The 14992-nt window shown below is 39.6% G+C and overlaps 1 protein-coding gene across 12 annotated transcripts in view; it reads right to left on the bottom strand.

The window, feature by feature from the left end:
• The window catches only part of LCOR (ligand dependent nuclear receptor corepressor), an 81301-nt gene that overhangs the window by 61583 nt on the left and 4726 nt on the right, over positions 1-14992 (bottom strand). For 5 of the 12 annotated variants that reach the window (XM_056352792.1, XM_056352791.1, XM_056352795.1 and 2 more), the window contains exon 2: positions 1847-1939. The exons of the other annotated variants lie outside the window; for them this stretch is intronic. The gene's annotated coding sequence lies outside the window, so the exon portion shown is untranslated. The remainder of the gene's footprint in view (positions 1-1846; positions 1940-14992) is intronic. 12 annotated transcript variants of the gene reach the window in all.

Here is a 14992-nt window from a genome sequence, read left to right as displayed (position 1 = left end):
CGGATTTCCTAATCCATGGCTAGGAACTGCCGGCAGTACAGCCATATAAACAGGGAAAGAATTTGATACTAACTGCGCTTCTGCAAGCGACATGGTAACCACCTAATCCTGAGGGATTAAAAATCTAGATAGCCCTAACAGATACACAATGTTACAAGACAAGTTGATGTCTATGACACTTTGTAAATATCTTCCCTTAAGGTCATTTTTTCCCTACAGATTTCTTCATACCTAAGTTTCTTGGGGGGGGGGGGGGGGAGGGAGGTACCAGGCACATGTAATGAACAAAGTATGGCACAGAGTTAACAAATTGCCAAATACAGTGTGTGCAAGAAGCATTAATAACAACTTAATGCAACTGCCTTGGTCCCCACTACTGTCAATTTTATACTTTAAATCCTATTAAGGTTATATCAGATATAGCCAAATTTTTTAGAAGTGTTCTTTGACACTAGAAACATTTCCAGGCTCAAGGAATATTAGACTTCTAGAACACACTGTGCTTCACCAGATTTAATAAAATAAACAATAGTACTCAGTAAGTCTCAAATTCCCTTGAAAAGCTTGTAAGCAACCGTAAGAAACTTGCTTTTCTATAAAATCACAGGAATAACACCAGAAGGGGTGAGTGAAGAAATCTGCCACTAAAATAAAACGCAGTGGGATACTAGAACAAGTGTTGCAAAACACTGCATTTTCCTAGCACTAGTTCTGAGAACATCTGTCAGAGTATCTAAGGTAAAGAACTGAAATCTTACCTAAATCTATTACCTATATACAGAGCTGGACAGTACAAATGAAAATCCAAGCAGAGAAACTATAACCAATTACTTTAAACTGTTAGCCAAGAAGATTGGCAACAGTTTTAACAGAAGAACTTCAAACCACACAAAGAGAATGCTCCTTTCACTTACATGAGGAAAACCCAAAGTGCACTGCAAAACTAAGGGTATAGAGGAACCTGCAAAATCATCAGCTACACAATGAACATTGTACTCAGCATCAAATTCACTTCACTACTGTAAACAAGTATTTAAATTACCGTTTCAGTAATTAAATTAGATATAGTAGTTGAATACATGAGACACTCCGAGAGGTGTCAGAGTCAAAAAAACATATTGAAAAATAGCCATTAGTTTAACACTGACTTCTTTATCTTTGAATTGCTAATTACTGCCAGACAGTTGCTTAACATAACAGAAAACATGAAATCTCATTTTGCAATAACTACACAATCACAAAACACATTTTTAAAGGAAGCTGCATTATAAAATCTACAAAAATAGTTCAGCATAGGGTTTACTCTTCCAGACAACTGGTTCCTTACAAGTACCAGAATAGCGTGACCTGTGATGCAAGGATTCAAGAAACTTCAGTGTGCAATTTTATTTTTTTGTTAACACTTATTTGATGCAAGTATTTCTATACATATTTGACTATTGCAAGTATTTAAACATCTCTCCTAGGGCCTGTATTCATGCATTCAGAAGTCTGAAGTGGTCTTTTACAAATATCTTGAACACAGTCTAAAGGTTTTATATGTTCTTGGATTAACCTACAGTTAATCTTATTAGACAAAGAGCCAAGATTTTCAAGAATGAGTGCTAAAGCTGTAACACTAAATAAGCCTGGCTCATTTAAAAAGCAACCCTGAAATTCTTCCTACTTCTGCCCCCATTTTAAATCACCAATAAGCACTAGTCAGACTGCAGAAAAACTTTCTACCAGCAGGCTTCTGAATATGCATAATGCCAATAAAGCTAATTACATTTCAAAAAATAATAATCTATGTGCAATTAAGATACTGGCAACATTTTAATGCAAAAAATTGTTTAAATATACTAACATCCTAGTCTTGGGATATCCAGTCAAGCTACGCAAAGAGATGGGTTTGTCCCTTGCATACTCCCAAATGTGGAAGTAGGATCAGAAACTGGATCTGGAAGAAAGGGTAAACAGCATGTTAGTTAAATTCACAGAGGATACTATGTTTGGAGACGTTGCAAACATTAGTGAAGACAAATACATAAATGACCTAGAGAGAAAATAAAATTAGTTTGGAAACCAAAATGTCTCATGAAAAATAATTTCAAACACTCAATGCAGAGGAAACCCGAGGATAGGGGAAGAAAAAGTGAAAGAAACCTAGAAGCAGCAACAGTGGACAGTCAGCTGAATATCTGCATTGAAAACAGTTTGGAGTTGCAGAGGCATCAAACAAAGCAGGGAAATTGAAGTTCTTTCTACAGTCTTTGCGCTAATAACAATAGCCATGTCCTCGCACAACTGCCAGTGACTGAAAAATTCTCCTTCACTCCCAGCAAGTGGAAAGCTCTTCTCAATGGCAAATCAAGTTCTGCAGGAGGTAGGGTTTAATTTTTTTTAAGCAAAGTTAACATACGGTTAGCATAAGCCTACACAGCAGGTTCTTCCAGTACTTCTGCTGCTCGTAGCTTTGTGCAGAACAGGAGGAAGCTAACAAAATGAACCCATTTTTACAGGTGCGACTCAACCTCGTATTGTTCAGATTTATTCACGTGGTCCTTGAGGAAAGAAACCAAAACAGCTACTTCCATGGAAAAACACAAAACAAACCAAGAAAACAAAAAAAAACCCCAAACAAAAAACCCTTCACCCTTTACTTTTTCCTTGAAGTTACCTTCCTGAGAATGACATCCACTCATCCATCACAGTAGATGTCTGCACTATCCAGCTTTAAGGGCAAAGGCAACAGGAGGAAACAACTGACTCTACCTTTGGAAAGGCTACAAGAGAATCCCCACCCACAGCAGCCAGATAAATGTAAATGCAGAAGTTTAAGTAACCAGCATACATCTTCAAGGATTGTCAAGCCTTTGCTCTTCAGAAATACTTCCAGGCACAAACTAAAACCCATCTATCCTGCTTCATTCCCAAATGAACAGATTAGGCTAATTTTGCAGAATTTGTTACCCTCAATAACAAGACTTATGTGAGGCATCCATGTAAATACTTTATACTCAGGGCAGGCCACAGGTCAAATAGGAAATGAAAAAAACAAAACCCCTTTTAATAGAAGTCATCTTTCTGTCTATCATATTGCTGAATATTGGGACAAGCTCTGGCATGGAGGCCTGTGCTTCAGTTTATGCATATCATCATCACGTGAACAGGAGACTGAAGGTTTTCCCTCCTCTTGACAACTGCTAAGCTACGTGATTTGTGAAATAAGTCATCCTAGGAACACTCATCTACAGCTTCTGCTTGTGGTGTGATGGCAAGAACAAAGAAACAGTTCCTACCAGTCTGCCTGATCTTTGACAGACTGGTTGGTCCTGCATATTTCAATAGAGATTTGAACGACAGATACCCAGGCATCCCTCAAGCCAAAGGCACATGAAACACAGCTTTTAAAAGTACTGTAGTACCATTTCCAAGCAGTGCAAACTACAGGGACAGTACAGAACAGAGAACCACATCATCTCATTGAAGAACTCAATGCATTTTACAAAGATGTAAGGCTTTGGACATGACAAAAATTAATCTTTGCTTTTTGCACCAGGGAATGTTGTCAAGGTATCTATGCAATCTTTTGCTTCTTTTGAAGGATCAGCATTAGCGTGAGGTAAAACTCATGTAGGCAAACTCCAATCAGGCCTACAGCTTCAAAGCACAGTCTCACAAGCATATCTTCCAGCAGTAACAGCAATTTGCAGCCCTTTCCTTCTCTGCTCCATCATTCATTTCTACCCCTGCACTCCATCAGTTACACTGGTGCAAGTTCATGAGACCGCGCAAGGGACGAGTGATTTTGCATCCCACTCACACTCCCCTTTTTGTTTTTTTAAAGGAGTAACTTCCAGAAGTTCACCTTTGCATAAGAATGGCAGTTCAAGCTTAAGACAAAGGTTTAACTGGCCCAGCATCCATATTCCAGTAAGAGTGAAGTCTTAAGTGGCCACATAAAGGGTTGCCTTAAACAATGCCATCATGAAAAGCATGCCCAGCAAACCCTGGAGTACATCTGCTAAGGAACTACAAGTGTAGCTACTGCTTAAGAGACTGTTCAAGAACAGAGCATGCACTTACTCCGATTTGTTAAACATGTAACTGCTTTGGACTCCTTGTAAGTGAAACACATGGGAGGTGTATTACAGTGAAGATGCTGGCGAATCAAGACCTATTAGAACAGAAAGGAGCTAGAATCAACAATACTATGTGCTGCATAGTTTTTTGCAGCATGCTGCTGAGAACAGACAAGATACAGGAGCAGGCTAGATTCAGGCTCCTGCAGAAGAGACCACCTCATGGGCGACAACGCTCCAATGGAAGGCAAAGGGCTCTACTGCTGAATGAGCAAACAGATGTGTTCTGAGAATGGTTCTTACTCCAGTTCTCTCCCTGAAACACCATGCTGGTCTGACATAGCCCTGTTGTGTTCCTTGGTCAACTGTCAAAAGAGTTGCTGGCTGACAAATCTCAGCAGATGAATTCAACACAAGTGCTGAACTGCCCTTAGCTCTACCCGTTTTTTTGCCCTGGTGACTCCTGTTTGGAAGCAAGCCCTATGACAACTTTCAACCTTGCCTAAACACAAATCCCTAAACTAGCAGCTGTGCTGAATATGCATTCTGACCGGCTGACCACACAGAAAGCTCAGTCCAAACCTGCTCGGCTCATAGATCTTGTGATCAACCCACGTTATCCTCTGTGGTAGGGACTGTCTCTTGGTGAAAAGGGAAGATAGTGAACTAAACCAAGAATGCTTCACAGTAGTCTGGTGTAATGAGGTATCAACTACCCTCAGGAGGTTTCCATAGCTAGAAATCTACTGCCCCTGCCAACTGGGAGAGTGCTGCCCTTAAACAAGCTGTTTCAGCACTGGCCCATCTCTCCAGCTAGCATCATAAACCTAAAGGTATACAGTACCCTTTCATTAAAGCCCAAATATGCAGATCAGTCAAATGGGTAAACAGAAACCCTTCCTTTAAGCTAACATTCAAAAGTGTATTGACCCTAATCCAAAAGGAGAAGGACTAAGATTACCATTGTGCTGTACGAACCAGAATGAAGAAATACCTATGAGAACCACTACTAAGGAATATAAATATAGATTCAGCTGTTTTCATCTCTGGAAACCACCTTTTGCTGACAGCAACTAGTGATGACCCTAATGCTTCCATTACAACATCAGCTTCTCTGTAATATTCTGTTAATTTTATGAAGAGTAAACACATTGGATATAAGATTTTTGTCCACTCACTGGAGACATACTGCAACTTGGTGCTCATTCACTAGAAAGGCAGCATCAAGAGCAGAATGAAGTTTGCCTGACTCAATTGCTTTAAAGGAGGAAAAGAAATTCAACAGCAGTAAAATGCACAGGCATGTAAAATGTATGATTGCAAAATGTTCCATGTAAATTGTTAATTATGAGAAGCAGAGCAAGAAGACTCAAAATTCCACAACTCACTTATCCCAAGCTACTAGAAGACAGATTACTGCAATTTGAAGGTTACTGTAGACAGGAAGTCCGCTGTGCAGCACATCTTCAATGTTTTGAAGGTACGATATACTGATCACCTGGCACTTTAATCCATGATAAATACACCTCCCCACCCCCTCAGATGCTCACTCATCTTGCATTTGCATGGTAATACAAGACTGTTCAGGAATCAGTTCCCTGATCAAACCCACCACACATCTACACAAAGTGAGGGCACTAGCACAAAGGGGGTGGTACAACTACCCTTCTCTGCAGCATTTTAAACCTATGCTAGATTAAAAATCACGGTGTAACCACAAATTGTGTTTTTACAAGAAAATTCACTTCCACTGCTATGCATCCCTTGAATGTGTATTCTATTTTCCAGTGGTGAAACGAAGACCTTTCCTGAAGAACCCTCTATATTGGCCAGCATTAAACAATTGTACTCTCCTACACTGCACATTTAGGTTAAATGACATAAAATTATTATTTCTCATAAATTACCATCAGAGTTACTACCCAAACCTGTACACTATAAATGCAATGCAAATTCAGCTTGGCAAGGCCTGTAAGTGGACTTGCAGTTTCTTCAGAGTCAGGGTGAAATGCTTTAATTACAGCTGCTCTAGTATAACCTCTCCTTTATTTAAAAAGGAAAAAAAAAAAAAAAAGTCTACTGAACATTTCCTGTAGCATCTTCTACACTCACTAAACATCAAGTTTAGAATGTATAAACTATAATACATTTCAACATTTTCCAGTAGAATAGTGATTTCACACAGAGTAATTTCATGCCTTTTCAGAAACCAGACTCCACAAACTTGCTTACATTACTATGATGCAACACAGTTAAAAAAATAGCATAATGTTTAACTTTACTCTGGAATAATAATAACTCAAGACTCAAAAGCCAGCAGCGGTTCTATTAAATATACTTGAGGACTATTTCTGGATATTGATCTCCTTAAAAGAAAGGTTCTCTGACAAATCTACATAGGCAAATCTCTATGCTGTCCTAACCCTTAAAGCTTATTGTCTTTGGTTAATGAGTTTTCCAGGTAACTTCTATTTGACTTCCTAAGCTTAAAAAACAGAATCTGCCTGCCTTCTCCCACTAGTCTCTCCCCAGACAATATCCCCCAAGTTTCAAGTGAGAACTTTAATAAGCAAAAGCTTCAAAAGAATATACTTCTTTCTCTCTCATGGGAAAATGACAGGTACTTATCTGAAACTGGTTTTCACGTATAGTGGGAAATATTTTGTCCATTTCCCAAATATGCATTAAGATGTGTTTGGAAGACTATCAGAGTTTAGTCTGTAGTTCCAGTACCTTAAAACTAAATAGCCATGATTTCCCTTCAGACAAGTCTCTTAGTTATGCTTACCCCCACCCTATCAAAAATCAGGGGAAAAAAAATAAAGGAAAACCAAAACAAAAACAACAGACCCCAAAAAAACTTCCCAAAACAAAATAAAGAAAAACTACCAACCACCACACCACTAGAAATATCTAGTTAAGGCTATATTTTTATGCAAAATCCAGTACATTGCTCTGGTTGACCTTCCACCTTTCTTGTCCCTGGATTTCACAGAAATATCTCTCAACTAAACTAACTATACCATTTAGTATGGCGCTCATAGCCAACTTAATCCAGAGGCTGAACAGCAAGAAATTTTTAATTCTTTGTTTTAGATGCACCTTTACATTCCTTCAGTGGACTCAAACAAGGCAAGTAATTATACAGCTATTAAAGTTTATCATCTCCTTTTCTGAAACTATTCTTTGTGAAGTTTGACCCGCATTTATGCTAAATCTGGATTTTCAAAAGAGATCTAGTTTTAGAGACACATTCATTTTCCCTCACTGGTTCCAAAAGGAAAGACTCTTGGCATATTTCAAGGCTATGATGTCCTGTTAGTTCATACTTGGTGCTATCTTGTCTACCTCCCCTCAGACTGAACTAAGAGGGAGGATCCACCTGAGTAAAAGAATGCATTACCAAGGAGATTGAAAGCCTGTAGACAAGTATTTTGCATGTCATTCTGAAAATGAGAGTAAGCTTACGACCTTCTGTGAGGCCACCTGAAGTGAAAGATCATGCTCCCAAGACCATCTGCCTCATTCCTGCTTTAGACCCTGACCCTACAGTGAGCGTGAACTGACAGCAGAGAGTGAGCTAGTTACTACGCTAACAGCCACCGTCCATTTGCAGACTGGCTGCCATGCTGACAAAAAGCAGGAATTTGTCTACAGGAGAGCCGCACTTGTCACACCTAACCACAAGCTGCTCATGCAGGCACCAGTGCCCTTCCACACTGCAAATCAACAGTTTGCAGCTCAGAGGTGCAAGACACCACTTGCAGGATTTCTCCACATATCCACATGCATGGCTTTCGGTTTGGCCCACTCACAGCTAAGGTCCCACGCACCCTGCTCAGCCTAACCTAGGACCTCTCACTAAAGCCAGACCTTGACTTCAGGACCTGGCTTACAAACAGACCCCGATATAGCTACACTGGCAAAACTATGAGGCAGCAAACCAGTGTTCAAAGCAAGGATTCTTTAATGTAATTAGTTTAAATTACTAAAGTTTTTTAACTTTGGTAAAAAAACTTTTTTTAAAGAAAGTTTTGCCACCACCAACAGAATCTCAAAACGATGCAATAAATTCAGCACTCTCAACCCTTCAAATCTGTCAGTACAAACCAGCTCTGAAATTAGCTTTGTCTGCTGCTTACAAGCAGAATCATGAAAACTCTCCTAGGCAGCACCACAGCATGCTGAGAGCAAAGATCTATCTGCCTTAAAGATGAGATCAGGGAATAGCTCATCTTTTCCCCCAAACTGAATATGAAGGAACTATTTCTCTTCCCTTACAGCAATGGAAAGCTAAGGACAGACAGAAAAGAACATTAAGCAAGGTTTAGGGTTAGGATGCTGAAATACCCATGAGCATGGTAAGCAGAAGGTGCCGGTTTCTTGGGAACTAGTGTTTTTGCATAGACTTTTTTTTTTTTTTTTAAGTAGGTTTAGTAGTTTTAGTCCTGGAAAAAAAAAAGTTTCCAAAAATAACTGCTTACTTTCTGAAGTTTGTGAGGTGTCATCACAAGCGCATTTAGCTGCTAAAGTTCATCAACATGCCAGTAAGTATAGACTAAAGCAGCTGTGATTGACTTCTCCCTACATGCCTACCCTTCCACCATCTCCCACTATACATAAAGCTGCACAAGATATTTTGAATCCTAGGGGCAGGAGCAGTCCTTGGGCTACAAGGGGTTGAGAAAATTTAAAGCCCTATCTGCTGTTCTTACTTCGAGCACAGAATTCTGTTCAAAGTACAAGCAGCAGGAAGATACAAATTCAAGATTAGTCACAGGCAAACAGATGATTTAGGAACAAGAACCAATCTGTTATAGGCAGGGAATGCAGCCTCCATGGTAAAGTAGACTACAGTTCTGCAACATCTTTAACCTACTAAGTCAATTTTTAATCTAATTTGAAACTGAGTAACTTGTTGAGCAGAGTAACCTCTGAACTCTATATTCAATTTGGTACTGTTGCTGCGCTCAGTCTGTGACCTCATCTATGGCTCTAGTAAAGTAGAGTGAGCTGGAAGAATGGTCAGGATGGAGACTATTTGGGCTTTGATACCCGTAACAGTAGCGCACCTAGGGATTACCAAACAGCTTAGCGTCCATTCCATACTTCCACATACCTTCTAGTCATTAAAACAAAGAAATCCGTACCTTCAAGACTAGAAACTTAGTTTACTTGTTATTTCAGGGTATCTGCCAATGCACTTCACAGGGACTACAGTTTACACCCCAGCCTGTGCAGTCAAAGTTCTCTTTCACTGCCATCTAAGGGAAGAGTGCTAATGAGATCTTTAGACCCAACACAAACTCTATAGCAGGAGTCTGAGCTTCACAGCAAGGTTCTTGAAAAAGAAAATACAGAAGCCCTGAGTACAGGGAGTGCAGCACTTAAAACAGACCTACATAACACCACACTAGCCTTTTCCCAGAAGTTAGCTTTCAGGTTGAAGTCTTCCAGGGTTAACCTCCTCCATGATATCTATTTTTGGATAAAAATGTACTTTTAAATAATTAGCTATGAGAAGAGAAAGGAAAGATAAAACTCAGTCCTAATCCAATAGATGACTAAATGTCAGCTCATACTCCCTAACACCTACAGCCACTTTGGAAAGGAAAAACAGCCTTTGTTTACAAATCATTTAGAGCAGTAATTTTCAAACTGTGGGCTCCTGAAAAGCATAAAGACCCCACGCAATTTAAACTATTGGCAATAGCTTTGTATTTCCACAGTTGCTTCTTGCCAGCTTGAGGTTGAAAGCCACTGATTTAAGAGAGCCCTAGCAAAACACAGTTCGCTCAACAATTTAGGTTTGTTCAAGAGATACAGTGTTCCCGTTAGATTCAAAAGATCCTATGCAAAATGGACTTCCGCATGGCCTGTCTCAACTGAGCACTGAAGCTGTTCACTCCCCAATTGCTGCGTGTCACTCAAAAATAGCAGAGGAAAGACCAAGGGATTAGATTTTGTGAAGAGTTTACAAAAATACTCCTGTAAGATCTGAGAACTAGGTTCTCATAGCATCTTACCAGACAGTTACATCTGTATTACTTTGTATGAACGCACAGGATGACAAGGAGGACAGAAAAACATAAAAAACAAAAAAACCAACACAAAACCAGAAATGTGAGGGCAGTAGTTAAGCATTTAACCAGAAATACCAAAATCAGTGTTATACTTGCTATAATTTTGTCCCCCAAGTATAAGCTAGAATAAACTAAATATCCATGGGAAACATTTCAATACTTTTTCTCCCTTCAGGAGAAGGCTTGGTACACTTGTCTTACATATCACATCCTGAAGTATGGATACTCATCTAAACCTACACATAGCCAACATTTCACACTTAGTTTTTCCCCTTCACACCTCTCCATTATTCACTCAAACCTGTAATATTTTAAAAGATATTAAGCTACAGTATGCAGATAAATGATAACTAAGGTCACTGAAATGTTCCACTTCCAGTTGAGCAGGAGTACAACTTTCCCAAAGGACGTTTAAATCAGCAAGGGGCACTCCCCTTACTTAGCAGCGAGGTCAATTAGATCAAGAAACTACCATCAAAACAAAAGCGTAGAAGTTTTTTCTTAGACAAGTTTTCCTCACTGTCTGTTTTGGAAATGAAGACTATCAGATGGCTGGTTTTTTCCATAAGAAATAAGTAAGACCCTTGTGAGAAACCCCAGAAAAGAGATTAAAGTATCATATAAACTTAAGTTTCACTAATCACTTCAAAATATAGAGGAGAAAGCTCAGGATAAGGTAGCTATGCTCCACCTTTTCTAAAGGATGTAAATGGAATCACTGCTTTAAGATTGCTTTTAAGTTTTCTTAGGTCAGAAAAGGAAATTACCTCCATGCTTTTCTACTCTCTTGCTTTTGCAGAGCAAAATGGAAGTTATTAAGTGTGCACCTCGGTGAAGAGTTTTGTTCATGCAAAGGACACAATGGCATGGTTTCAGAAACGCATCTAGAGGTCACGATGAAACATCACCTAGAACACAGCTTTCATCATTTTTGCCACAATTATGAATCTTAACCCAGGAGATCACCAAACTTGAGACAATGTCTGCTATAACACCAGCTTATCTTCAACTTGTTCATGAAAAAGACAAAATAACTGCCAAAGGAGCCAAGAGGCAAGTAAGCCAGTTTGCTATGAGCATTTAAACAAAGCCAATCCATTTTGTGTGTTCCAACATATTTTTATATTTTTTAAGACCTACAAGAGCGCAGAACACAGGAGCACAGGCTGAGAGTGCTCTTCTGCCCACAAGACTCCCCAGTTGAAGCATATAAGCACATTATTCCAACTAACCTGTGGCTATCTCATCACAAAGTTTCAAAACTAACCCACATGTTTGTCTGCACATTAAGCACAGGTGGAGTACATAAGAGCTTTGTGCATATGAATTGCTGCGGAACTACCCTGTCCTCGCAAGGCAGGAGACTGAACTCAAAGTGTATTACACAGGTAACATGGAGAGCTGCCGCCTGTCACGTATATACAGCAGCAAAGGGAGCCAAACAGCACACTGCTACAGACTGACACACACCACTATGTGCTCAGGAGAACAGGTTAAGAGCATTAGCATTATGTACCGGCCTGGAAGTATTAGACTGGGGAATTGCAAGCTGTGGGCTGAAACTTCCACATCTTTTGTTAGTATAACCAACAAAAAAAGAAACCAAGAAATGAAGAACTCTGTAGCTTGACTGCCTGTTCCTCTTCCTACTCTGGCAGTTACTCCTCTTTCGAAACATGACCACCACCCTAACCTAGTAACAGCAGAGGAGAGTGAAAGACCACATCAGATACACTCACCAACACAATCCTCTCCAGCTAGATACTGAAATGCCTGTACTATAAGCATATGCAAAAAAATGCTCAAAGAGAACCAGGAAATTTTTCATTAGTAAACTCAACTCAAGAGTTAAGATTGCCTGGTGGCCTCTGATGTCTTTCCACACTGCTGGATTCAGCTTCTGAAAGCTTTCTTTGTTAATGAATACTAGGCTCTTGTCCAGTCCTCTTTTCTCCCCCTCTTCTCCCTCCCATAAAATATCATGGTCCTCAGGGCATAAGGAACATCCTTTGTCTCCCTGCAAGTCTCCCCTGTGCAGCCACTTTGCCACCGCTTCTGGAAAAATGCAACAGGAGTACCATCTTTTCTCTTCTCTATAAGAGGAGAGGAAAAAACACATGGAGACATCATCTAATAGCAATTTTACCACATAGGAAGTGGTGTCCTGCAGAAATGTTGAAACACCATAACCTCTGCTTTGTCTTTCGTATGCTGGCAGTGCTGAGTGCTGATGTGTAACTTAAATCTCCTACTGAGCTTTGAGAGTTGATTTTTTTCCTTTTGTCAACTCACCATGAAAGAGCATATGATGATACTACAGAGCATACAAGGCAAAATAAATCCAAGGTAAAAGGCAGATGACTCGAAGATGTCCAGACAAAGAACAATACAGCATTCTTCAAGAGAAAAAGGAAGACGCTTAAGCTCTCATTTCCCAAAAGAAGCTGAGGCCACATGGATTTATCAGAGAGAATTGAGGAACCCCAGAGGGCTTGCAGGGATACCAGGGAGAGGCAGTGTAAAGCTGCAGCTTCATTAATGGAGGTACTGGACGAGAGCATTCAACACGGTTGGGAAAGCAAAGCCCACAGTTAATCATCAAGGAGAGAGCATGGTATAGCCCATGGCACTTTGAATAGGGAGAATGAAGCAATCTTCCTGCTACTGTAAATTAACACGATGCATACAGAAATTAGCACTTACTCAGCAAAAGACAACTTGGATTTGTGCATGTGTGTCAATACTAGTTGAATAGCCTCAACTCTTCATTTTCTGCCTCTCCATCCTCTGCAGATGTTGTAGCAAAGAAAGAAAAAAAGATTGTTTTCCAGTCAGGTCTAGCCAGGGAACTGATTCACCAAGCTGTCACACATAGTTGTGCCAGCACAGAGGGGACTATTTAAACCAGCTTAGACAGCACTGCTGTGAAACATAACCACAGTCTGTAGCACAGTTACAAGACAGAAGATGCAAACCTTACAGGGAGTTTACACTCCCTGCCTCTGGAGGAGGCTATTCTGTTCTCCTCTCCCCTTCATCCCATAGACGTGATCCCATCCAGTGCTTCAGATGAGCTCTCCTGCTCATCTCATTCCTAGCTAGGATGACTCAGGTTACTAAGCATTACCAGAAGATTAGCTGGTTTTGCAGCCTTCTGTCTGTTTAGTAAAAACAAGCACTACGACCCCTTTCAGCCAGAGGCAGAGCCTAGATTGGCTCAGCCCATCCCATTCAACCCTGCCCTCAGAAAATCCCAGAAGTTTTGTATTTCTCAGAGAATTAGAAATATCCATCCCAGTAACCTTTGAGAACCAAAGCTTCATCCTCTTAAGAGTGAAAACATATATACATAGAAGGGTGAGGAAGAGGACTGGAAAGTCCCCTGTAAAATCCTACAGTAGTGTCTCCTCCGCCCCAATCAGTATGACAGGGCTACCTTTCTTTATCCTTTTAAACGCCTGGTTTTCCTCAAACCTTGCTTAAACTGACTTTTAGTAAGCATTCTCACTGTTATTTTATGTTAGCCATGAAAGAACACAAGTTCTCAGATAAAGAAAGAAAAAAAAAATCAACCAAAAAAAATCCCACAAGACAGTACTTGTCTGGGTGTAAGATAGCCTAAAATGGCAGAGAATTTAGCCATTTAAGTATTACGCAATAAGGATTTAGACAACTGAGCACAAGAACTAGGATTTTGTATCATCCATTCAATTAAAGTGCAGTTATTGTATTTCTGTACATAATAGTATTTGGAGTATCATCAATATATGGCACAAACCGCCAAAAAATAGCTTAAAAATTTAGTACAGTCCTTCAGGCATTCTTTTAAAATGATGCTGTACCACAAAGCTGTAAATCTGTAGTACATATATCTCAATATAAATAGTACAAAGATCTTATCTAGGTGGATTTGGACTATTTCCTGCATGCACAGAATGGATTACTGTAATTCATTTTGAGAAGTTCTGTTAAAAGTGGATGAACTCTAAATGTCATTAGGTCTTAGTTAAAAATTAAGTCAAAAAACCCCTATACTTCCTGCAGGATGAACGTGTCCAAAGAAGGAAACTTCCTACCTTGCAGTGATAGTTGCTACTTCACACAAATTAAAATAGATTTTTGTTGAAATGCAAAACAAAGTGATTTGGCTAAGTCCAAAATTTCATGTTGCAGCCACCAGAAGAACTCAAGATAGTATAATACGAAGCGATTACCAACATTTTTTTGAGTATGCATTTGTTTGATTGATATTGTCCCTGTCAGGGTAGAAGTTATTCTTCATTTGCAAATAGGGAAGCAAGGGCAAATCTGTAGTGATTTATAGAGAATCCAAAGAGAGATTTGAAACAGATCTAGATTCATCCCCCGCAGTTCAACTTCTACTGTTCTTCAGATGCATACCATCCTTCCATGCACATTTAAAGTAAAGCTAAATATCAAGCTGTAAATTCCACTCCTTACAACTAAAGATTTTTATTTTTAAATGACAGCTGCCTCTTTTTTTCTGGCATAATTTCGTCATAAAAGGGTAATTCTCCCTCTCTGTATCCATCCTGCCAACAGGCAAAAATGTTCGTGTGTAGACCAGATCTTCTTGAACAGGCCTTCAGCTACCACACTGTAAAGCTGCTGTACAATTATTAATAAAAAAAGCCGCAAGCTGCATCTACGTTACATGCAGGTTGAAATAAGGCAAACTACCACTTGCACATTTGTTGGGGACATGGCTGGGGGCATATCTAAAACAGATACCAGTTTAGAATAGCCCTACATTCCAACTTTTACTAGCCCTTAGTTTAACTTGCTTTTTATTATTATTGTTCATCAACATCAGGGCTATAACAA

This window comes from Falco biarmicus, chromosome 9, assembly GCF_023638135.1.
Source record: "Falco biarmicus isolate bFalBia1 chromosome 9, bFalBia1.pri, whole genome shotgun sequence".
NCBI lineage: Eukaryota > Metazoa > Chordata > Aves > Falconiformes > Falconidae > Falco > Falco biarmicus.
Note: the sequence above shows the minus strand (reverse complement) of the source record. Positions and strands in the feature narration are given on the sequence as shown.